General features: G+C 35.2%; 1 protein-coding gene across 2 annotated transcripts in view; it reads left to right on the top strand.

Annotated features, from left to right (window-relative positions):
* IMMP2L (inner mitochondrial membrane peptidase subunit 2) overlaps positions 1 to 24,247 on the top strand; it is an 848,215-nt gene that overhangs the window by 548,787 nt on the left and 275,181 nt on the right. The window lies entirely within an intron of this gene.

Raw genomic sequence — 24,247 nt, 5'->3', positions numbered from 1 at the left:
GAATGCTCAGAAATATTTTTTTTGTTTGTTAGAATTATAAAATAAAACAAGTAGATTACAATAAAAGATGAAGTTAGTAACTTTTTCACCATAAGCAATCACTTTTTCCATTCTTCTTTTGTGTTTTAAAAGAATTTGCCCTCTGGATATGTGTGGGGAAAGAGATGAAATATATAATTTTTTTTTTTTTTTACTTTTACTATAAAACATCCCCCATTTTGTCATTGGCACATATTTAATTACATATTTATATTTTTATTTAGAAATACTATTTATTATAACTATAGTACATGTTTTCAAACATGAGAAATTACAGATAAAAATTTTTACATTAAACACATATAATCCCAACACTCAAATAAAGCTACCCAGAAATAATATCTTAATGTCTCTCTCTCTCTCCAGGTATTTTCTTCCATATGCTCATAACCCTATAGATTTTTTTATAAAAGTTATATCAGATTGAACACACCATATTTGTTACATCTTAATATATTGTGGAATCCTTCCAGATTTTCAGATATTTTTCCACAACACCATGTTTATTGAGTATATAACTAGTCTATTTTAGGAATATTCTAACACTTTAATTTACTTAATTTCTCTCTTTTGATGTTTGGATTAATTTTAATCTTTTCAAAAATAGTTCTTTTTTCTTATTTTTTATGGTACAATTTTATTTTTTTATTTATTTTTATTTTTATTTATTTATGATAGTCACACAGAGAGTGAGAGAGAGAGGCAGAGACATAGGCAGAGGGAGAAGCAGGCTCCATGCACCGGGAGCCCGACGTGGGATTCGATCCCAGGTCTCCAGGATCGCGCCCTGGGCCAAAGGCAGGCACTAAACCACTGCGCCACCCAGGGATCCCCTATGGTACAATTTTAACACTTGATAATCACATATGACACATTTTATGTTGCCCTTGTGGTGCTTTGTGACTTTTCCTTAATGGTACACCTCATTTTTACATCTTTTCCCCCCTATGTAGCACAGATAAAAAAATCTCTGCTTGTTTCTTCTTCCTGTGCATCAGCTGGACCACATTTCACTCCTTCCTCTGCAGTTATTACAGTCACGTGACTGTATTCTAGCCAAAGAAATGTGAACAGGATTCACCAACTATAGGTCTGGCCCAAAATATCTCCCATGCTTGCACCTCTATTTTAAATTTTTTTCCCACTACTGGGATGGAGGCAACCCCTATGTTGATCTTGATAGCCATGTTTTGAAGAGGAAAGAGCCATGACAACATCACTACAAGGTTTGATGCATTTTGGGTCACTCTGTCGGAGCAGTTGGCCTACCCTTAAAGTTACTCTAAAGCTTCTTCCTTGAGCCTCTAGAGATTGAGAAGTGACTCTCTACTTTGCCCTCCATAGTCAGCCTCCCATGCTTCCTAAACATCTCTTTTACTTTCTTCCATTTATTTTTCTGGCATTTTCTATTAAATTGATCTAGAACCAAGCTATTAGAGATAGACAATAGGATAATATGCCATCTTTCTCAAGAATATTTTAATTTTAGTAGAATATTCTGGGAGATTAAGGACCTTAGCTAAGAGGACAACTTTCAGTTTTTAATTATTATCTTTAAATGCATGTAATGCTTCTTAACTAAATCATAGAGCAATGCCGTCCATACCATCTGTGAGATGTTAACACGTTTTCAGCAAAAAAAGAGATTCTATTCTTAAAGACATTTTGGACACCTGCATACTCTATCCATCTGTTAGCAATGTATAGTTCATATTAGCAGATGAAAAGCTCTAAGAAACCTTGCAGTGAAGAAGCCCCTCTCCCTTCTCTGACCTTGTGTTTCCAAAGCTTAAATGCCCATAGATCCCTTGCCTTACTGTTTTACCATTATCATTTTGGAAAACTAGCATTTCCTAAGCTAGTGTTCCATGATGCACAATTTGGGACATGCTTTCCCCAGTATGTTTGAATCAAAGAACACTTTGAAATGGCTGACACACAAAAAATCAAATGGAAAGACCATTGAAAACTTTGCGTGTAGTATTAAAGAGATAACTATTCTGATTCAAATAGCGTTGTCAATTGTGTTTTCAAAAAATAGGTTTATTGAGCAGAATACGGTGCATTGTGAATACCTGTCAACTCTGATTATCCTCTCCTCTGTCAAGAGTTTTAAAATAACAAGAACACTTGTTTTTGTGAGAATTCAACTCTTATTTTCTTCCTTGACATCTTTACAAATATTATAGATTATTTAATTCAGTTAAGTAAGCTGTTCAACTTTTCTCTTTCTTGAATTTTAACTTGTTACCTGCCCATACATTGTAGGTGAATATAAAAGTGATGGAGTAATCTTAAAAAGGGATATTTTTGATACTTTTAAGTTTTTATCCTTCCTATCCACTAGTTTGGTGTTTATTTTTCTTATTTTGTTGTTGCTATTTGGATTAAGAATTTTTGACTATTTCAGTGAGAATTAACTAGAGATCTGAACTATCACATTATATAGCACTTTATCTCATAAGAAAATGGGTAATCCAAGAGGGAAAATATTTAGAAAACAAAATATATGGAGCATTATAGCAAGTCCTAGAGTGTTTTCTTGAGAGAAACAATATTATTGTTTGATTTTATTTTGCTTTGTTTTGTTTTTGTTTACCAGCCGTGAAGATGTGCTTTAACCTGCCCTTGTCATAGTGATAGCACTGGAGGGGCTGTAGAGATCACATTTTACAAATAAACCCTTGAGATCCGGGAGGCTATGAGATTTCGCCAAGAATCAAAACTAAGTTTCTCGAATCTGAAGTATGTGTTCTCTCTGCTATAATAGCGTATTGTTTCTCATTTATCTTTTAAAAATTCTCTTAGCTGGGACAGGCTTCACCTGGGGGTAGTAGATGACAATCTCTCTGGTAGGATTTTCAGGAAGCCCCAAAATCCAGATTATTTCTCCCACCGCCTGTCCTGTTTGACATGATAGAGATGGACCCCTCCATGTTTTTAATGGCCTTTTAGTCATTAAGGGCCTCTTGTTAAAATGTAACTATGCCTGGAGGAATCTCTCTAAAAGTCAAGCTAGGCTCAAATTTTGTCTTAGAGATTAAGTGATTAAATTGGTTTCTAACCAGGATGGCTGAGAGCAAAGACCCTGGGGAGAAGAGGAAACAGGACAGCCCCAAGTAGGGGCTGGTATGTGGCTCAGCAGACAAGGTAGGTAACAGGGTTCTAAAGTTTTGCCTCCCTTAGAAGCAGAACCAGCTCTGTATAAATTATTGTTGTTCAATCAGTAGATTTAAAATGAAATGGAGAGTTAACAAATTCTGAGTGGATAGATGGAATCACTGATATTGCAAGGCAGAAATTGGAGCCAGATGGCAACTTGGGTTTGCCAATGCTCAGTCTATGCTGAAAGCTCAATGAGATAATGAGTAACTTTTTTTTTTTTTTTTGTATGTTTCTCAAGTTTCAGAAGTCCTGCATGATTACTGGTTCTACCTGTGATACTTTGGTTTTATTTTTATTTAATTTTTAAAAATTTTTTTTTTTATTTATTCATGAGAGACACACAGAGAGTGGCAGGGACAAGGCAGAGGGAAAAGCAAGCTCGCTGCAGGGAGCCCGATGAGGGACTGGATCCCGGGACCCCGGGGTCATGCCCTGAGCTGAAGGCAGACGCTCAACCACTGAGCCACCCAGGTACCCCTGCTTTTATTTATTTATTTTTTTCAGGTGTCTGCTTTTATTTTTAAAGGAAATATTTCCAGTGAACTTCATGTACTCGCTCAAGTTTACAAGTTGTGTTATTATTACACTACCATTAAGTTAGTAAATGTGACTTGCTGTTTTGGTTTTTACTAATAAACATTGCATTTAAATAACCTTTACCCTTTTAGGGATGAATAGTACTTTCTGCCTATGGATATCGAATAAAATATAGATTTTGTTGACTTCATGTGAAACTGCATTCATCACTTTGATTTTGATGTTCTAACTCACTTGAGAGGGGGAAAAAAAAACGCTTTTAAGAACCATGGCATTTCGGGCAGCCCGGGTGGCTCAGCGGTTTAGCGCTGCCCTCAGCCCAGGGCATGATCCTGGAGACCTGGGATCGGGTCCCATGTCAGGCTCCCTGCATGAGCCTACTTCTCCCTCTGCCTGTGTCTCTGCCTCTCTCTTTGTCTCTGTCTCTCTCTTTCTCTCTGTCTTTCATGAATAAATAAATAAAATCTTAAAAAAAAAAAGTGGCTCTGGGGTTTCCTCTGTCTTCAAAGCCAGCAACATAGGATCTCTGACCCTACTTCTGTCATTACACCTCTTTCTTTGATTCTTTTTTTCCTGCCTCCCCCTCCCTGCCTTTAATGGCCTTACTGATTACATTGGAACCAGTTGAATAATCCAGAATGGTCTATTTTAAGATAGGGACTTTAAGGTCAGCCTTCATGTCCTTTTGCCTTATAAACTAACATATTCATAGGGCCTGGGGACTTGGATGTAGGCATCGTGGAGGGGCAGTTATTCTGCCTACCACGCTGGCTTTAAATAAAAGTTTGAAATGTAAGATCAGCTCTGAAGACACTACTGTTTCTTAGATGTTTTACTGCGCCTAGGGTCAAGCCCTAATAATTAAGTAATCATAACTGAAGAAAAGAGTAATGTTTTTTGTATCTGAGCGATTTTTTTTTAATCAAAATATCCATGTATAAACATTGACTATCGATTTTGGAAAGGGTAAAATATCACTAAAAGACGATTTAAGGAAACATGGACACTTAAAGTAAAATTATTCCTAATCTTTTCAAGTTTGGTCACTAATACAACTCTGGTTTTAGAAAGGCTTAAGTGATTGTCTTAATTTTTATGCAACCTAAATCATTAACTCTTCTGGGGTATATTCTCAATTCCAGTGTTTTTAGATTAAATCTAAAACACTGTATTTAAAAACATTCATTGATTTAGTTTGATAATCCAAAGTTTTCTTGAATTTGACTTAAAGACAGGAGTTTGCTTTTACTGATGCTCCTTCTCTACGAATCAGGCTTTTTTTGTGTGTTGTACGATGAAACACTAAACCCCTAAACTAGCTTGAGGTTAAAGTGGATGTTTAAAATGAATCTGAGATCTGAAATACCCATTTCCCTATTTCCTCAAAAATTAGGTTTCATTCCTCAAGTGTATACCACTGTACATGCCTACCTCACAGAGCTTCTGTTAAAGTCTTCAGTGATTGAGTCATATCTGAATCCCCAGGGAAGAGAGTCTGCTGCTTCTTTCTTTCTTTTTTTTTTTTTTTAAAGATTTTATTTATTTTTTCACAAAAGACACAAGAGAGAGATAGAGACATAGGCAGAGGGCAAGGTAGGCTCCATGCAGGGAGCCCAGTGCAGGACTCGATCCCAGGACCTCGGGATCACACCCTAAGCCGAAGGCAGACGCTTAACCTCTGAGCCTCCCAAGTGCCCCTGAGACTCTGCTTATTCTAGTTCTCTAGTTCTCAAAGAACTAGAGATGAAATTCAAAGTACTTATGCAGTGTTTGTCCTTTACTAAGTCTTGAAAGACTGGAAGGGATAAAATATAGAGCATAGTCTTATCCCTTTTGGGGAGTGGTTAAGTGGTCATGAACTGGGAAGATAAAATCATATATAGTTTCTTTATTTTTTTTTTAAGTTTATTTTTAAGTAATCACTATACTCAGCATGGGGCTTGAGCTCATGGCCCCAAGATCAAGAGTCGTAAGCTTTTTCAACTGAGTCAGCCAAGTACTCCAACATACACTTTAAGTACTAAAATATTGGTAACTAAATAAATAATGAGGAATAGCTCTCTTTCCCATTTTCTTCCCTTGATGAAGTACTACACACTGCCTGAATGTGTGTAGACATAAAGTACTTCAAAGTGCTGATGTTCAGTCAGTATGCGCTGGTATACCTAGTTGTTCATTTACAGCCTACCTTTCGTGTAATTGGTCTGTGCTTTATCATGACACTGCATAAGTACTTTGAATTTCATCTCTAGTTCTTTGTACAATTTTAACAAAACAGGTATAGTCCAATATTTAAGTTGCGTATAGGAGCTAAGAGAGATTGTAATGGTAGAATGTGTTAAGATCATTTCTTACGTGACTTGTTGATGGAGTTGCACTCCTCAACTGGTAATTAAATTTCTAAGTGACGAGGGGAAGGGAGGCAATGTGTGGAGGCACTGATTTCTGAAATGAACATTGAGAAGATCTTGGGTTTTTTTTTTTTAAGTAATTGTAAAGAAGCAATAGTAAATATTTACTATCAATCTGCCAAAATAATAGTATTAAGACTATATCAACTATTTTTGGAAAGGAGGGCATATCTTTTATTATATTCACGTCTGCATTATACGTGAGCAATCAGGCTGTTAGACTTCCTTGAAGTCTGGTGTCAATTCACTTACTCTACTTTCTCTTAATACTTAGTTGTTTTCTGTTTCATGTAGAATAATTTCCAATAACTTATATTTAATGGAAGAACTGGCCAACTTATCTATATTTCTTTACAAAAATTACTTATGTGGAACTCATCACATGCTTTCATTTCAAGGAGAATTTATTGGTTGATAGTTGCATGAGTATAAATATGTGTGACGTTTAATGATGGTAAGTATTGTTTTAAAGATATGCTCCTAAATCAAGGTGGGGAGGGTGCTAAGAGGTTATAGGTAATAATCTTTAACCTATGGCTTTCTGTTTTGAGGGACTAAGGTATCATAGTTAGTGGTACTCTCACATGGCTTTTCAAATTAGATAAGACAAATTATATGACTTCAGAAAATTGACAAACTACCTTTTCCACAGGAGTCTTGAATTGCAGAAATCCTATCTAAAAAGAATACCTTTAGTTACTATGTAGTTGAAACTGGATTGTTTAATTTATGATAATTGAGAAAACTTTAACTTATAAGAAAAAATAAATGTGGTTGGTATATAGTGTTCGTGTCTTTTCAAATATACATTAGCTCTTACAAAGCATGCTTGTGCAGTCACAGTGAGTCTTTTTAGGTGGTTCATGGACTCTCTTGTGTTAGCTCCTTCATGATGCCCACCAATATGCTTCATTTTTGACCTAGTAGGACCACCTCCAGGGATCAGAGAGTTGCTAGGTCTTCATGTCTATTCAGCCCCAGGATTCTCTACTGAGACTGCCAACAGAGGTGCAAATTTTGATGTTCTGTGTATCTTTTCCCCCCTTATATGAGCACTTACGCAGTAAGAACTCAACTAAAACTACTTGACTTTGAGTAACTAGTGATCTAGCTAGGGTCAAAATGTTGCCCTAAACGGGAGTTCCAAATCAATGGCTTCTTCATGGAGGCGTGTCTCTGGATATTTGACCTGATTCAGTTTTATGCCTTTGCCTCAATGACGCAGCAGGGTCTAGCTTTTGGAGGACAGTGGCTGAACTGTATCTGTATTATTTTTGAAGACATGAGAGTTACACAGGACAAATCACTAGGTTGGTTCAGATTTTCTCATCAAAACTAAAATTAGATGCAAGTATTAGTGAATTTGCAGTTAGTACATGACCAGTCCTCACATTTACCATTTTAAAAAGTCTTTGAAAAAGACCTTGCAATGTATGTTCCACCCTAGATGTCCTACTATTAGCTTTTTAATTAATCCCTCTATATTTAGCCTCCCATTCATTTTTCTACTAAATGAGAGAACAAAGGTTAAGAGAAGGTACTTATTATTCCAGACACTGAATACTGTTGTTTCAACTCTCCTAACTGAGAAAGTGGCAGGTGTTGCTTTTGTGCAGGGTTTGTCTCCATGGAGCAAAAATAAGGATGGCAGCAGAAATGAAGAGGACCAGATGCAGGGAAAGAAAAGTGAGTGAGTTAGTAAGACAACCCTCACATTTATTTTAAATATTTTGTTATGCCCCAGGAGAGTAGTCATAATTCTTTATTTTGTCTGTCCCAGTCTTAATTGTAAGTAGAGCAAGATTTTCCTAAATGCTGTAGGAAGCATGACCAATTGGCCTGAATTGCCAAAGGCAGATCTAACTGTAGGCAAGAATTGCTAATCACCCACATAATTTAACAGTGTGAGTGCTGCCAAACCCAATAATTCAATTATCTCAAAGCCCTAATTTGGGTTAGTATCTGATCGACCATTAGTATTGATAGAATTAATCAGATAATCACAAATCTTTCACTTTTAATTTGTGTTTGTCCTATCTGAAACTTCTCTTTCTGTTAGGGGTTAAGAATTGGAAGAACTTGTCATGACAAACTAGTAAATTTTGAAAAAAGAAGATTGCAAAACATCATAAATTATAAAATATAAAAGTATAAGTATGTATGATGGTTATATGGACAGATGATAGTCATACTTGTGAACATATGAGCATAACATCATATATAGACTTGTTGAATCACTATATTGTATACCTGAAACTAATGTAACATTGTATGTCAACTAGGCTTCAATAAAAACAAAAAACAAAAACCTTTCTTAGGAAAAAAATAGAGTTAGAAAAGAAATGCGAATTGATGAATATCAAAATGTTACTAGCAGTTATTTCTGGATGATGGGAACAAGGTTGACTTTGAAAAAAAAAAAAAAAGAAAGAAAAAATAAGTAGTAAGAAACCCAAAGTACCAGGAGTGCGATTTGTAGTGATAGCTAGACAACATAGTACATTCTGCCCCAGAGAAAATTAGCTTAATCTATGTGGGTTTATGTGGATAGTCATGTTGTATAGATATTCTTGGGAAGTTGTATATAAATCATATGAAGCTCTTGAAGAACACATTATTGGACCAACAGTTGGTCTAAATCATGATCCTCTCTACGTGTATACCAACTGTTGACCTTAAATTCTTAATAACACCAAACCTTCTTAATTTCCTCTTCATTAATTAAATTTCTAGTAAGAATTATTTTAAGTTTATTTATATATTTTGAATTTATAAATAAATTATTTTTTAACTCACACTTTAAAACAAAATGTGTTGAGTTCAGCAAAATTATAGATTTTTCCTTTTTTTAGAAAGAGGGCTTTATGGTTTTGATATACACCTTGAAAGATCTATCAGTGAATTTTAGAAATCAAAAAAGTCAGAAAATTAGCTGGAGAGTTTTATAGGGTCTTTGTATCAACCATTAATCTACTCAAACTAGGATTAAATATTTTTTTCTTTCTCACATGAAAATATGATATATTTAGTGTAGATGATAATCTTATTTTAAATAGGATTTGTCACTTTTAATAAGTGTAGTTTGATATGTTTATCTCATGTCAAATTTATTGTGGATATACAACTTTTTAGAAGAACTAAAGTAATTTTAGGCTGCCACCACTGATTTCTCTATGATGGTGTTACTTAACACATTTCTTTATATTGATTTATTTTGTTCATTGAGAGCTTATTGGAAATAATGCCTCCATGAGAAATTATAATATAGTATTCTGAGTAATAGATGGTAAGCCTCATACCTGTTGTCTTGGTTTTAGTTCAAATCCGATTTGTACTTTTTTGGAAAATACTCATTGGTTTATGGTGTACCTTTCTTATTGTAAAATGTAGATACCCACTATTTCACTCTTTTAAAATACTACCATAATTAAGTCAGAACACTTTAAAATACTCAAAATAAAAACCTAAAAAGTAGCATAGTCCCTTATCCTAGATAGAAACAACTGAAACAATGTGGGACTGAAAAGGGGACAAATGTCTGTCATTTGTCAACCTGCTAGTGGGTTATGTTGAATATTTCTTAGGCCTTGGATTTCTCTGTGCTTGTTCTCAAGGATGTTCTGTGAACCGTTTGCTGTATTTCCTGAGCATTTTAAATACAATATCATGTCTCCATTTTGCTACCTCATTTTTGAGTGAGGGACAATTAATTAAAATACACAACAGATAGAATAATTAGAGTCCCTTCACTTTCTACACAAAATTGGTTGATTGAACTTTTGCATTTCATTGGAACAATTAAATTGCACACTAAAAATACATTTAGCTACAAACTTAACAACTCACAAACTAATGAAAAAAATCAAATTACTGGGCCTCAGAATGGCTTCATCTGTGTATACAATCCTCAGTTTATTAACAAGATCCTCTGAAGAAAGTTCTAAGAAAGAAGGAAGGAAGGTGGAAGGATAAAAAGGTAAAAGGGTAGGAAGAAGAGTAGAAAGAAGGAAAGAAGGAGAGAGAGAGAGAAAAAAAAGAACTGTTGACCTTTATTTGGAAGTAGGGTCAAGCTTTCTATTTGGTGGCACAGTTGCTGTCTAGGTATAAGAGCGCACAACACACACTTCACAGAAAGTTACCTGGTGATCTTTGTAGTGAGAAGTTCATTGCATGGCCTTAGTTTCGGAGAATATAACTTCTCTCCTACTTAAAGTAGGAATTGGACCCTTGGAGCTCCCCAGTATAATTTATGATCACATTCTGTGATTCCTTCTATAAAAATCAGATGCTTAGAATCAGCTTATGCTTAACAGCTCATTTGATCCCTACAGCAGCATTTGGGAGGGTCAGCTGTACCAGTTATCATCACTTCTCTTTACTCAAGAAAAAAACAGATGCCTAGAGTCGTACAGGACTTGCTCAAGATAATACAGCTAGCATTGGTCCTGAATCCTAAAAATACCATGAGTGTCATTAATTTTAATAAGAGTTCTTTAGTAAACTAGTGCTATATGTAGACAGAGTGCCTGGCACCTGGTTTTCATTTCAAAAATATTTGTTGTATGGATTCATGACTCCAAGAAATAAATATTTCTGGGGGCACCTGGATGGTTCAATCAGTTAAGCATTTGCCTTTGGCTCAGGTCAGGATCTCAGGGTCTTGGGATTGAGCCCCATGATGGGCTCTCTGCTCAGCAGGGAGCCTGCTTCTCCCTCTCCCACTGTCCCTCCCTGCTGCTGGTGCTCTTTTTTTCTCAAATAAATAAAATCTTTTTAAAAAAGAAAGAAATTCTGTATCTAATACCATAGCCTTTCTGATACGTCATAGTTTCTCATCATTGTGTTTGTTCTAAATGCTGTTTTTATATTCTAAAAAACCTTGGAAATGGAATGTCTTGCTCTTTCTTGCTTGAGTTATGCTATTTCATAGTAGTTATGGATTCAGTTCAAGGTTGAATTTAAATATGGAATTATTAGAATGTTTTTTTCCTAGTAGGACATTTTTGCTTTCATACTGATTTAGAAATGTGTACCTTTTATTATATTTGTATTATTTGTTATGTTCATTTTGAAAATATTTCTTTATGGCCTATATCTTTATTGAATGTGTATGGGGTGGCAGTATCCTATGAAAATTATGTTTTTCATGTGAGGGTTCCCAACTGTGTTTATCAAAGCTGGGCTAGGACCACCTGCATCATAATCACCTAAGTGGTTTTGCTTTATTTTTATTAGTATGTATGTATGTATGTATGTATGTATGTATGTATGTATTTATTTATTTATTTATTTATTTGTCTAGGTGCTTTTTAAAATGTGGATTCTAGATTTCCAGGGCTCAACTCTAGATTTTAATGTTTTAGAACCACTTATCTACAGACCAAGATCAGCAGACGACAGAATCATTTATTTTTGTGTCAGTATAAATTCTCTTGGAAATAATTGAGTAGTTATGAGTTTTTTTTTGTTTTTGTTTTGTTTTGTTTTCAAAATTTCAGTTGCCATTTAAAAAATTAGATTATAAGAAATAAAGAAATATACCAAGATATTGCTACTAGGTTGATAAATCATTTTGGGTATTCATGAAACAGTAACTAGCATCAGTCATAAAAATGACAAAGAATGAAATTCAGATACATGCAACACCATGGCTGAAACCTTGAAAACCTTATGCTAAGTGAAATAAGCCAGGCACAAAAGAACAGTTATTGTGTGATTCTACTTACACAAGATGCCTGGAAGCAGTATCTTGGTATATTTGTTATGACCTTGGTATATTTGTTAGATCATTAGATCATCATCATCTAATAATAATAATAGTTATTATTATAATTACATAAATATATTATTATTATTATTATTATTATCATCATCATCATTTTGAGTGCCAGTAACTGGCTTAGGACTGGATACAATGAAACAGTTAAGATAATCAATGTTTTCAATCTTATGATACACTTGTGAAGATAGGAATAATCTATAAACAGATATGTAGCAAAGAGGGACTTGTAAAATGTTACACAGTATCAGTATTAAAGGAATTTAAAAGAAATAGGAAGGTTCTTTGCTATCTTTTGGCTTTGTGGCTCGTTTTTCACGGTTAAACCTTCTTCACTGGTATCAGTAATACTTTGCATATACATTGCAAAAGCCTTTTTCACATTTCCTTTGAAGCTATTTTCTTGTTCTGGTTTGGTGTTTCAGGATTGCAATATGAGATTATACTATTGAGTTTAATGTAACTAAAAGTGTATAGGAAAAGTGAAAAGTATGTTGAAAAAACCAATACACTATTAATTTACATACCTTCAGTATATAGTGTAAGCCTTTCATTTTTGTTTGGTAAGATTTCTGATGAAACCGGCGTTTCCCTGTAAACGTGACTGTAGTGCTCATTGTAGTGCGTGTGTGTCTCTTTATCTATACCAAGGTAATAGCTTAGCACCCAAGCTGCCATTCAGAATGAAGAGGCCCTCTTAGAAGATGATGTGCCACCAGGTCAATATGTTACTTTAGCTGACTCTAGCATAAGATACGTAGGAGCTATGGTCCTGAAAATTAGCTTTCTGGATCAAGATGGTTTATTAGTTGGCAGTTAAGAAATTCTGTGTGCATTCTCCAAAGCTAAGGTTAAGGTGATAAAGCAATTGAGCCTTTTAACACTTAAAGAAAGGTGGAGGTGAAATGAAATAGCCATTCAAAACAGCAAATAATTAATTGAGTCTCTTTGTTAACAGGCAGGAGGTCAAGTACACATAACCACAGCAGTGATACAGTCTGCATTCTAAACAGCTGAGTCTTTGACTTGAAAGTGATTAGGTTGGATTGTTGGGAACTAATTAAAGTGAGATTTTAATTTAGAAGGTAGTGATATAGCTTGAAAGATACTATAAGAGATTCAAATATGGTCATTTACCTTATTTATTGTCTTCTCATTGGTTTTGTAGAGTTACAACCTTTGAATTCCATTTCCTCGCCTTTTCTTTTTATTAAATCATGTTACATATTTGTTTTAAATTTGTAATGATTCTGCAGTTGCATATTGATTATGTGATTAGGTCAGTGTACCTATGAGTAGACAGACTTTTATGTATTAAAAGTTAATGAAAAGGAAGCATGACTTTTCCAGAAACATTTGAACTAACTACTTCTTCACCATAGAATTTCTCTGAAGATAGTGTTTAAGTCATTAAAGCCTGGAATTACAAGGACTTTGTTGAATTGTAATTGTAAAAGCTGAGATAGCCAGAAAGTTTCCTCCTATGCATGGCACGAAGCAATGTAACAGGAAATCATTGTGTTAAAACCAAAACCCAAACCAAACTTGCACATTACCTAATTGAAAAATGGTATCTGAGAAGCCTACGTATCCAAAATATACAAGGGGTGGTGTTAAGGAGAATCTTTGGGAAGATGACTTGGAAAAGACATGGACATTTCTTGGATTGTGCTATGAAGAATTAGAAGGAGGTGTCCAGGTGCCAGTAAACAGCCTGGAGGGAGGGGCAGTGTGCTGGAAAAAGCCAGGCAAACAGATGGCAGTGGCAAGAAAGAACTGATAAAAGGTGGGAGAGACAGGGTATACATTAGCACAGTTTTGGGGCTATACATTTTTAAATGAAGCTGAATCAGAAGATTTCTGAGAGAAGTCTTTTTATGATTTTGTTATATATTTTCAAGGAAGGTATTTTATGTTAGGCAGTAGGTTTAGGTTATTTAAAAGTCCAAAATAGAGTTTAATAATGTTATATAAATGAGAACATCTCTTCATGTGGTCAGTCCAAAACAGGATGCCATCGCCTATAAATCCATTCTAAGGTAGGTTAGACCCCTGAAAACATCTTTTATACTGGAGATCTTTCTTAATCGCTGATGTTTGTGCTCCTGCCTCTTGGCAAAGCTCCAATGCTACAGTGAAATGAAACTCCTTAGTTTCTACCATTCAGATGAAGAATGGTGGGTGGTGAGCATATGTTTCTGAGAATCTGCTTTTATTTAAATCAAAGCCTCCTTCATACATTTAACCCACAGGCATATAAGACCAGTTGGAGATTATTTCCCTTAATTCTACGTGGACTTGTTTTACTCCGTTGTAAAGGTGTTTGAGGATTATGAACGGTTTTACCTGTATCTGGAAGATACTCATTAAGCTTTAGCTGTGGGAACCATATGGAAATCAGGCCCCCTATGAATTTCCTGCACATGTGAAGATGAGGGTTCGCTCCCGTTTTGATTTAATAATCTCACACTGCTGTTCTGGTTTGAGGAGAGCTGTTGATCATGTTTGAGCTGCAGAGTGGTTTTAGAGCCTGTGAAATGTACAGCTCACGAAGAGCATCAACATGACAGCTGTAGAGATTAGAGTCCATTTTGTGTGTGTACAGAATTAGGAGACCGGTGCTCAGAAAAGCAGGCGAGCCTTCTCACATTAATCACTGTCTTTCATCCTAGAATCAAAGTGACTTCCTGTAAGGAACAACACATGTGGGTAGACATCATATGTTCCATTCTAAGTGGGTACCCATTATTCAAATACAATTTTATGGGCTAAAAAAATGACTACAGTATGTGCATACTAAAGGATGATAGGAAGGGGTAAATAATCTGGCACACTGTAGCCTCAACATAACTCAGATTTTACAAAAAAAAAAAAAAGCTTACTTGAGCACATTTTGTAGTTCTGGCTCATTATGTACAATCAACTAAAAATAGCAGGACAATCCTTAGCCTTGTGAAAGGATGCATCATAGGTGGAGATATGGTTGTGATTTTTGGAACGGGAGTTCCCTGATGTTCTAGATCTAGAACTGGTGCAGTGAGGTATATTTTGATCTCTGAATTTTCTTGTAAAAAAAATAAAACTTGTCCAGGATAACCTACAAAGGGAAAGGACAATCATGGGATTGTGATGACAACGTAACCAACTTGTCCCGATTCTGAGGCTCTGTTAAGCTGCTAGAAAGCAAATTGAGCAACTCCAAGGGTCTTTGGTCTCCAAGTAGGGTGGGCAGGGCTTATGTGCTCCCTTTGGTGAATCCATTGGCACAACACTGTGCTTCACCTAGCTGTGTTGCTCTAGTCACAGCTCTATTCCTCTGTGATTGGTTTACTCTAATCAGGTAACTTCAGTCCTTGGAAATATTCTCTCCATTTTCCTTTCATTGTCCCCAAAGTTCCCTTACAATCGCTCATAATTCTTCTAACTCCTCATCACTTTTTTTTTTTTTTTTTTTTTTTTTGCCATTCTCAACTCTCCTCACCAAAAGACATTTATTCTCGGCGATTCAAAATTCTTTCTAATTTGAAACCCTTATAGCTTCTTGGACATGATATTCTTCTTGTCCTCTGTCACTCCATGGACTCCATCCAGCAGAGGGGAAGAAGGTCATACATACTAGGATACCTGGATACAAATGCAAACCATTAAACAAAGAATTAGACATTTAAACTTACCATTAGTATTTTTTTAACATTAGTAGTTTTTTTAGTTTAAAGCATTGATAAACAATCACAGGAGCAGGTTATTGCAGCATAAATAGCAGAAAAAATAGATATAGAAAAAGTTACTGATAGCTGAGTGTCTGGAGCTATGTAACGGCTCTCAAGCTGAGCAAGTAAACGATACTGCTATTTTCAGAGGTGACCAGTTACAGTTGATTTTGTAAAATCCTGAACCTCATGGATTTTTTTTTTTTCCTGGAGACAATTTGCTAATGCTGTTCAGTTTACTACTGGGAGCATAAAGTTGACATTTTCAAGGGAACAAATTGTGTTTAGTTATTGGTGCCTCACTGAAAACTCTTCCACAGAGCAATGGTACTCTACAGTATTTTAAAAATTAATAAGTTCGACAGGGTTAGGACAGAAATAAGCTAGGATGCTTTACAGTCTACTTATATTCTGTCCTCACACTGTCAATATTCTCTAAGAGACTGAGCATTTTAGAGAAATTATGATACTTTCAATGATCATGTAGCATTTCACTTCTCCCCACATATATACCTAATTCAAGTTTACTAGAAGAATTTGAATTCAGCAGTACACTTGAAACATTAATAGTGCTTGTCATCACAATCACTAGAGAGCAGATTAGTACACTGATATATTTGGTGAAATAAAGAAAATGGAATGGGTGCCCATTCTCATATCATAACAATAAGGTATGCGAAAACATACAACTTTATTTTGCCATTGTTGGGATTTAGGTTTCTTATTGCAAGCAAAACCTAATTCTTTTCAAATCAGGCTAAGCTCAAGAACTTTCGAAGGTAATTCAAGTCAAATTAAATCTGTTTATGGTCTTCGTCTTGTCAGAGTAGCTTCTAAGCTCTGGGGAGTTTATAGTGTGATAACATCAGGGGAGGGCACCTTAACCTCAGTTGACATCTCTCTGGGCTCTTATCCATTGAATGGTATGTCTGGCCTGTCTGGTTGTAAAGATCCTCCACCCCCACGCCCATGCTGGCAGCCCTTGAAATGCCCCCATCCCTATCTGACTCTTGATTGTTTGTTGCCTGATTTTGGAAAGTGTCTATGGTAACCATCACCATAAAACAAAAAGGTAGCAGATCGGCACATCACCGTATACCTCACATTTGTTATGACCACAAAAAGTTACCCCGAAGACGCTCTAGCCATGTTGCTTGGAGTGCACAGCTCTAATGTGTACATGTGAATTTCACAGGTTCTGTCCATCACAAACACCTGTTGAGTACAATTAGGCAGATTTCAGAAGCTTACTTTACCCAAGAGAAAATGTTCATTTTATAATTTGTAAGGAAAATAATTCTGTTTCTTCTTCTCCTTCTTCTTTTTGATATTTGTCCAGTGAGAAATTAGTTATGGGTGGGGGTTAAAGGCTGGCTCCAGGTAAAATAGTCAAGACTGCCTTTGTTCTCTCTCCTCACTTTTACCAAGATACCTCCTGCCTGAAGCTTGTTATCTCACACCCCACACCCTGAACAACATGGAGGCCAACTGTAAATAGGATGTTAGACACAGATTGGCCCTTGGCCCGTTCTTCCAAAAACATTCTCTAGGTGATTGCACACGCTACGGACATCTTGCGTGGCCATCAATTTAAGTGTTCTCATTTCTGCTCCTGTGTATTTGTTTTGTATCTCAGGTGGCCTGCCATTTCCATGATGTATTAATGGATGCAGATGGCTTGATGTATCTTGTATTTTCAGGCTTTTTCATGGTTTGTATTTTCCTCAAGCCTACCATAAGAATGTGGCACTATTTGCTAACCTGGTTGAAGCTAAAAGTACAAACCCTAATTGCAGAATTAGGGTTCTGAGGCTAGTTTGATTCCTTTGAAGACTGTTCATTCTGTGGCCTTAACTGGTGCTCTGTCACAAAGACATACTCATTGATAATGTGGATAGAGGGACAAAATCTATCTTGACTATAGTAGGAACAACTCAGATACTCCTGAGTGCATGTTGTACTTTGGGAACAGAATAGTAGTACTTCTATGTGAAGGTCTGAAGGTCTAGTGGATTCTAACTAAAAGTATAGTCAGTATACATATTTATGTTAAGTATTCATCTCCTCCAGTTCCACAGATATGCCAACTCTAAGCATATTCAACGTGTGAAAACCCAGATTTACAAAATAAATTCAGTGAAGATATTTTTCAGTCCAGGAGTTTCTTTATAGATCAGAGGCGTTTCTTTAAATAGCAAGATTCCATATTGCATGGTAGGACACACACAGATACACATAATATATAAGTATTACATATGTGTTGTGTATTTTATATGTGTGCTATATAAATATATTCATTTACATACAACCTATCCTAGACCATGAAGTATAGTTGTAATTATGTTCAATACCCAAATATTGCAGTGTTCTGGGTTTTGACATGCTTGAGTTAATAAACTGGTGGAAATTAACTCATTGTTATGATTATACTAAATTCCTCAAAATGTTCACAGTTAGGTGACAACATTTATTTCATAATCAAAATACACAATTATGAGGCTGTTTCGGCTCTTCCCAAGTACAGAAGTAAAAAGTCTAATACGCATTTGATTGATTTTCTGTAATCAAGGCTGATTTACTTAGAAGGCCAGTTGTCACCATTTGCTTTTTAAATTTCTTACAATCCTGGTTATCGACAGTGAAACAACTCTCCAATTTAACCAAGAAAAATTTTTTATCAGTAAACAACATCTTAATTCTCTGAAGTCCATGCTCCTGTTGTTTCATCTGTTAAATGTATCTGTTTCATACTGTTAAAATACTTTTGAGTAAGTAATTACAGTAGATAAATCTGCTACAGCTTGTTGCTCCTGCTGCCACGTTCTTAGATCACTGAGAACCCCTAGTAGAATCTCTTGGGTTCTCTGAAGGACTCTCTTGCTGCTGCTCAGTGGTCTGATTCAGGTAGGATATGCTGTGAGGAAATAGCCAAAGTACATAAATCATCCCTTCCCTATGCCATCCCTACCCTACATAGAAGCCTACTGAAGAGCAGTGGCTTCAGTGCTCTGGAGCCCATTTCCCTTCTTAGGGTTTTCTATGCGCATAATCACCTATGCCCCTGCCTAATGATGCTTTTCCCATTATCTTCCTTACCCCCAAGAGCTGACCCCTATCTAAGAAACTAAGGTCTTCTAGAAAACACATTTGAAACATTGACTTGTGGGACGCCTGGATGGCTCAGCAGTTGAAAGTCTGTCTTTGGCTCAGGGCCTGATCCCAGGGTTCTGGGATCGAGTCCCACATCGGGCTCCTTGCATGGAGCCTGCTTCTCCCTCTGCCTATGTCTCTGCCTCTCTCTGTCTCTCATAAATAAATAAATAAATAAATAAATAAAATCTTAAAAAAAAAAAAAACACATTAACCTGGTTTTTCCAACCTCATCTGTACTTCACCTTAACAAATAGTAAGGCTGTTGGGTTGGAGCACTTTCTGAGGTATCAGGGCAGAAGTGATTGCTTGGGATTGAAATACAAAATAATAAATAAATGTATTCAGCATTATATTGAAAATTATATTGAATAAATAAACATTATATTGAAATATAGAATATTAAAATTCTGAAAATATAGCTGAAATTGTAAGTTCCACATTTGTGATGATTTCAAGAATGAACCCAAAGAGCAACAAAAGTCAATGTAGTTTCTTTTGTTTAAATTTAAGAGTCACGTGATACAAAGCAAAGTCTACAAGGGGCAACAATGTGGCTGAAATAATGACCTAAGTAAAAAGTTTGGAGAGAACTAATTAATGAAACTGCACTGAATTAAAAAAAAAAAGAATTATTAAAAATGCAGCTGTTTGCACAAAGTTCACATTACTGATGGTGAAGCGAGTGTACAGAATCCAACATTGAAAATTACTCATTTTAATCTTGGTTTTACAGATAATATCCATTTAAGGCTAATCTGTGCTTTTCCATGTAAATAATATTATATTTAGTTTTAATATTTATTTAGTTAATTATATAATAAAACTTGACCAAACCTTTAAAATTCCTTTTTTGCCTTCTAATGCAACAGACTGTGAAAATCCATTTATTAGAGGGTTTTTGAAATAAATATTCTATGAGCATAAAAGAAAGATTGTGATGTTTGCTTGACCCCAGTTAGTTGATCTTGTTTATGAATTTATTTTAGGAAAAGATCACTCTAAAATGTATCTAATTACTGTGCGCTAGACCTACCCTTCTAGAGATTTCATACATGTTGACCCCAGTGGTTATATGTCACCGAGATTTCTAGAGATTCCTAACCTCACACGTCCTCAGGCACTAGAGATTTGTTAAACACACTGTGGGGACTCTGGCTCATCCTCAGTATCTGCTTCTCAGCTCCTGTGGACTTTGTTTCATGCAAGAATGTGGGCCTAGGATTGCTGGATCTTCCTATTTTTTTTCAAGAGGAAAAAGAAATTAGAATTTTTATATTAAGTCTCCTGCTTGCTTGGCTAGATAAAAGAAAAAATTATACATGAACCAAACAAAACATTTCTACAAGCTAGCCTTGATTATCTGATTTTTGGTTTATGACCTCTGATCTAGCCTTATCTCCCTGAAATTGAGACCCAGGTTGGTTATGACGGTGCCTATAGTCGGCGGCTTGCTTGTAGCAGAAAAGTGATAGCCATCTCCATCATAATGGGGTTGTACCCCATGGAAATTGTACCCCACTCCAGGCCTTTGCAAAGCATGAGGTGACCCATGGGAAACACTTAGGCCGCAGAGAATGGGTGAGATCACAAGCAGCAGGGAAAGGACTAGATACACTCGTGGGCCTTTCTAGCTCTGGCCTTTTATGAAAACCATGCCAAACCCAGGCAACATTTTCCAAAATCTAAAAAAACAAACAAACAAATAAACAATTGTAGCTATGTGATGATGGATGTTAACAAAACTTACTTTGGTGATCATTTTGCAATATATACAAATATCAAATCAGTATGTTGTACACCTAAAACTAATAAAATATTTTATGTTACTTATATCTCAAAAGGAAGAGGGAAGCCATCATTTGGTGTGACTTACTTTTTATATGACTTTTTTTAACTATGTTGAATAGATTTTTTATTCTACATCTTATTTTGATGATTCAAACAGCAATGTTCATTTTTTATTGTGATGTAAAATTATATGTTTTAATGAATGACCATTCTTTAAGACAACAAAAAACAACCCAATATGAGGCATTCCCAGAATATTACATCTTTTATCTCATTAATGAAGAGTTAGAATTTAGACTGCATTGGGATGTATGTAATTAGTGACCAATATACTGTGGCATTTTTGAGGAATTAATGCTTAAATTAGACTGTAGCTAAGATAACTTTTGGTAATTAGATTAATTCTAGTGTAATCTGGGCAGTCCTGAGCCATGCAAACATAAAAATCCATACAATCCAGAGGGAGGTTTTAGGATTTTACTATAAATGAGAGAAGACTGAGAGCCTAGACAAAGATTTAAGGTATATGTGTGATGTCAGGATGGGCATGAAAGCAGGAACAGAGAGTGTGGCATACTTGCTAATCTTTCCATCCCCACAAAACACAAGAGGGCATCTCCTGAGTATTCCAAAGTACCTTCCTAGTGCTCCAGACAGGATCAAAATTACAGTGTGCAGCGAGAACATAAGAGAACATGAAATCAGTTTCAGAGATTATGAGACCTAAAAACAGCATTTTTATCAAGATAGGAAGTGAAATTCAAGAACATTAAGTGTCATAGAAATCTTAGGACTGTGCTAGACTCTGTTCCCCTCCCTATAGCTGTTCCCGTTAGACACACATTCTTCCACACTAAACTGATCTGAGACCTGTGCAGACAATTTGAAGCATCCTGTCCAAGCCTCTGGAGAAATCTTGCCTAATTAAATCAGTGGCATAAAACAGAATGTTTAAAATTCAGGCTCCAGAAATAAATATTGTAAAACAATGCTTAATATGAAAACACTGAAATTACAAATTTAAATGCAAATTTTAGTATTTATTGGACAGCATACATCGTATCCCTAAAGGAAGGCATATAATCCTTCATAGTTATTCTTGACACTTCCCAGGAGATAGCCAAATGGCCAATAAAATTTAGACAAAGGGAAGTGCAATGACTTTCACAATGTAAATCTATAATAACTCTCATACCACTTCTACTTACATCAAAGTAGTGCATTCAACAGTCTAATGATTAAAATATAGATATAGATTTTGAGCAGTAATGGGATTAATGTTAGTAATAGCTTTTTTTCTATTTTGAATCATTTGATTAGATTCATGAGTTTAATATTACATTAAAATTTATAGATATATTTGAAGTGGTAATTCATAAGACTTTAATTATATAGATAGTTCACTTTGCATATTCTATTTTGCCTCATGATCTTAAAATATAGATTATTTTACAATATGAAATACTTTTCAAGTACCTCAAAAGCTTAAAAGTTGTTGGCATAAAATATTGTTTTACAGTGATAAGGATTGCTTTTCATATTCATTGATGGTAATACTGCATCCATATTAGATGGGGGAACTTTGCAATTAGTTCAGGTCTCACCCCTTTCTTGGAGCATTTCTTCTCAGATAATGTCATATGACACAAACAGTTGTCATCTTTTAATAGACTTCCCACAAATCTGAACCAAAAAATCTAGGCCTGTTTTTCTTTTTTTTTTTCTTTTTTTTTAAATCATATACAGAACTCCATACCCTCCAACTTTGGTTTTATGTCCTTCCTGATTTTTTTTCTAGTACAGTTGCCTGTGAATTTTCTCTCTCTAGTTATGGAGGCAAGGTCATAGTACACACAATATTGTCTATTTCCGTTTTAATCAATAGATTATGTTGATATTTTTACATCATTAAAAATTCTTTTATAATATCATCTTCAATGACTGGAAAATACTTTATTATGCAAATGGACTATTTAACCAATCTACTTTTACTGAATTTTTTTCCTTTTAAAAATATAAAAAAAAATATATATATATATATATATAACATCCATATCGCTAAAATTTTGCATATATTCATAATCAGTTCGTTAGTATAAATTCCTAAAAATAGAATTGTAATTTTTTAAAAATATTTTATTTATTTATTCCTGAGAGACAGAGAGAGAGGTAGACACAGGCAGCAGGAGAAGCAGGCTCCATTTAGGGAGCCCTGTGTGGGACTCAATCCTGGGATTCCAGGATCATGCCCTGGGCCAAAGGCAGGTGCTAAACTGCTGAGCCACCCAGGGATCCCTATAATTGTCATGTTAAAGAGAATATAAAAGCTTGACACTTTTACAGAAAGACATGTTACATGACCATATGCTTCATATAGAGTGCCCATGTTCCTAGACCTCAACAAAAAATCATATTACTAGTATTGTTATTATTATTATTATTATTATTATTATTATTATTTATTTGTCAGTTCTAATATTCAATTCTTTGATGACCACTGAGGCTGAATATTATCTTATACATTTCTGGTTATCTAAAACAGAGTGACATGAGAGGAGAATTTTCTAAATGTCTGTAAGTAGTCCTGCACAATTTAACTAGTTTCACTGTGCTAAGATCTCTTACTCTGGCTATATATAAATGACAGGAAAATTATAGAAATATAATGATTAATCAGTTCAGTGAAGGGGACAGTTCAAAGACTCTGATCAAATTTCCTCTTAAAATAAAGAATATTTGAAATTTAGTGAAAAATTGTGAGACTGATTTTCACAAGTAGATGCAAATGGTTTAGATGATTTCATTTTCTCTGCAAGATATAATGTGAAATATAAATCTTATTGAAACTGCATATTTACTTTGATGAAATGTTACATTTTGAATATGTTTAATCTTAGTTTTTGTGCATTTACTTTCCTTTTTAAAAGCAACTCAATTCAAAATGTGACTTGGATTGAAAATATTTTCCAAGGAAAATATCTATCCTTGATTTCCAAATTCATATTAAATGATCATTTTTGTGATGATGTATGAGATGTTCCTTGAAATGTGTCTGTTAAAAGACTTAAAATGTTATTGGCAGGAAATTGGCCTTATTAAGATTTAGTCATTGCTGTGTAACAAATTACCCCAACATCTTGAAGCTTAAAACCACAGATGTTTATTATCTCACACATTTTCTGAGTATCAGGAAGCCAGAAGCAGTGTGGATGGGTGGTCTGGCTTATGGTCTCTCATGAGACTGTTGTAACACTGTTGGCCAGAGCTACAGTCTCTGAATACTTGACTAGGCCTGAAAGTTTTGCTGCTAAAGCTCTCTCACACGGTTGGCAGACCGTATTTCCTCACCAAATGAGTCTCTCAGTAGGGCTGCTTAGGAGAGACATGACTTTCCCCAGAGTGCAATTCTAGGGATAGAGTGGGATGTCGGTACCCTTGTTTTAGCACTCTGAATCACGTAATTTTCAAAGGACTAAACCTAAATGCAGTTTAAGAGGATCTTCTGTGTTTTTTAAACACCACTCATCTTCACTGTTTTCTTGAGGATTTAAATCAAATTCCACTGTTTATTTTAAATGAAATAAAGAAACTTAAGTATGTGATTTTAAAGAAATGCCTAATCATTTTCTTCTGTATGAATCCTCTTTCTTACAAGTGCATAGCCC

Source organism: Vulpes lagopus, chromosome 13 (genome assembly GCF_018345385.1).
Source record: "Vulpes lagopus strain Blue_001 chromosome 13, ASM1834538v1, whole genome shotgun sequence".
Taxonomy (NCBI): Eukaryota; Metazoa; Chordata; class Mammalia; order Carnivora; family Canidae; genus Vulpes; species Vulpes lagopus.
This window is presented reverse-complemented; position numbering and strand designations above follow the sequence as displayed.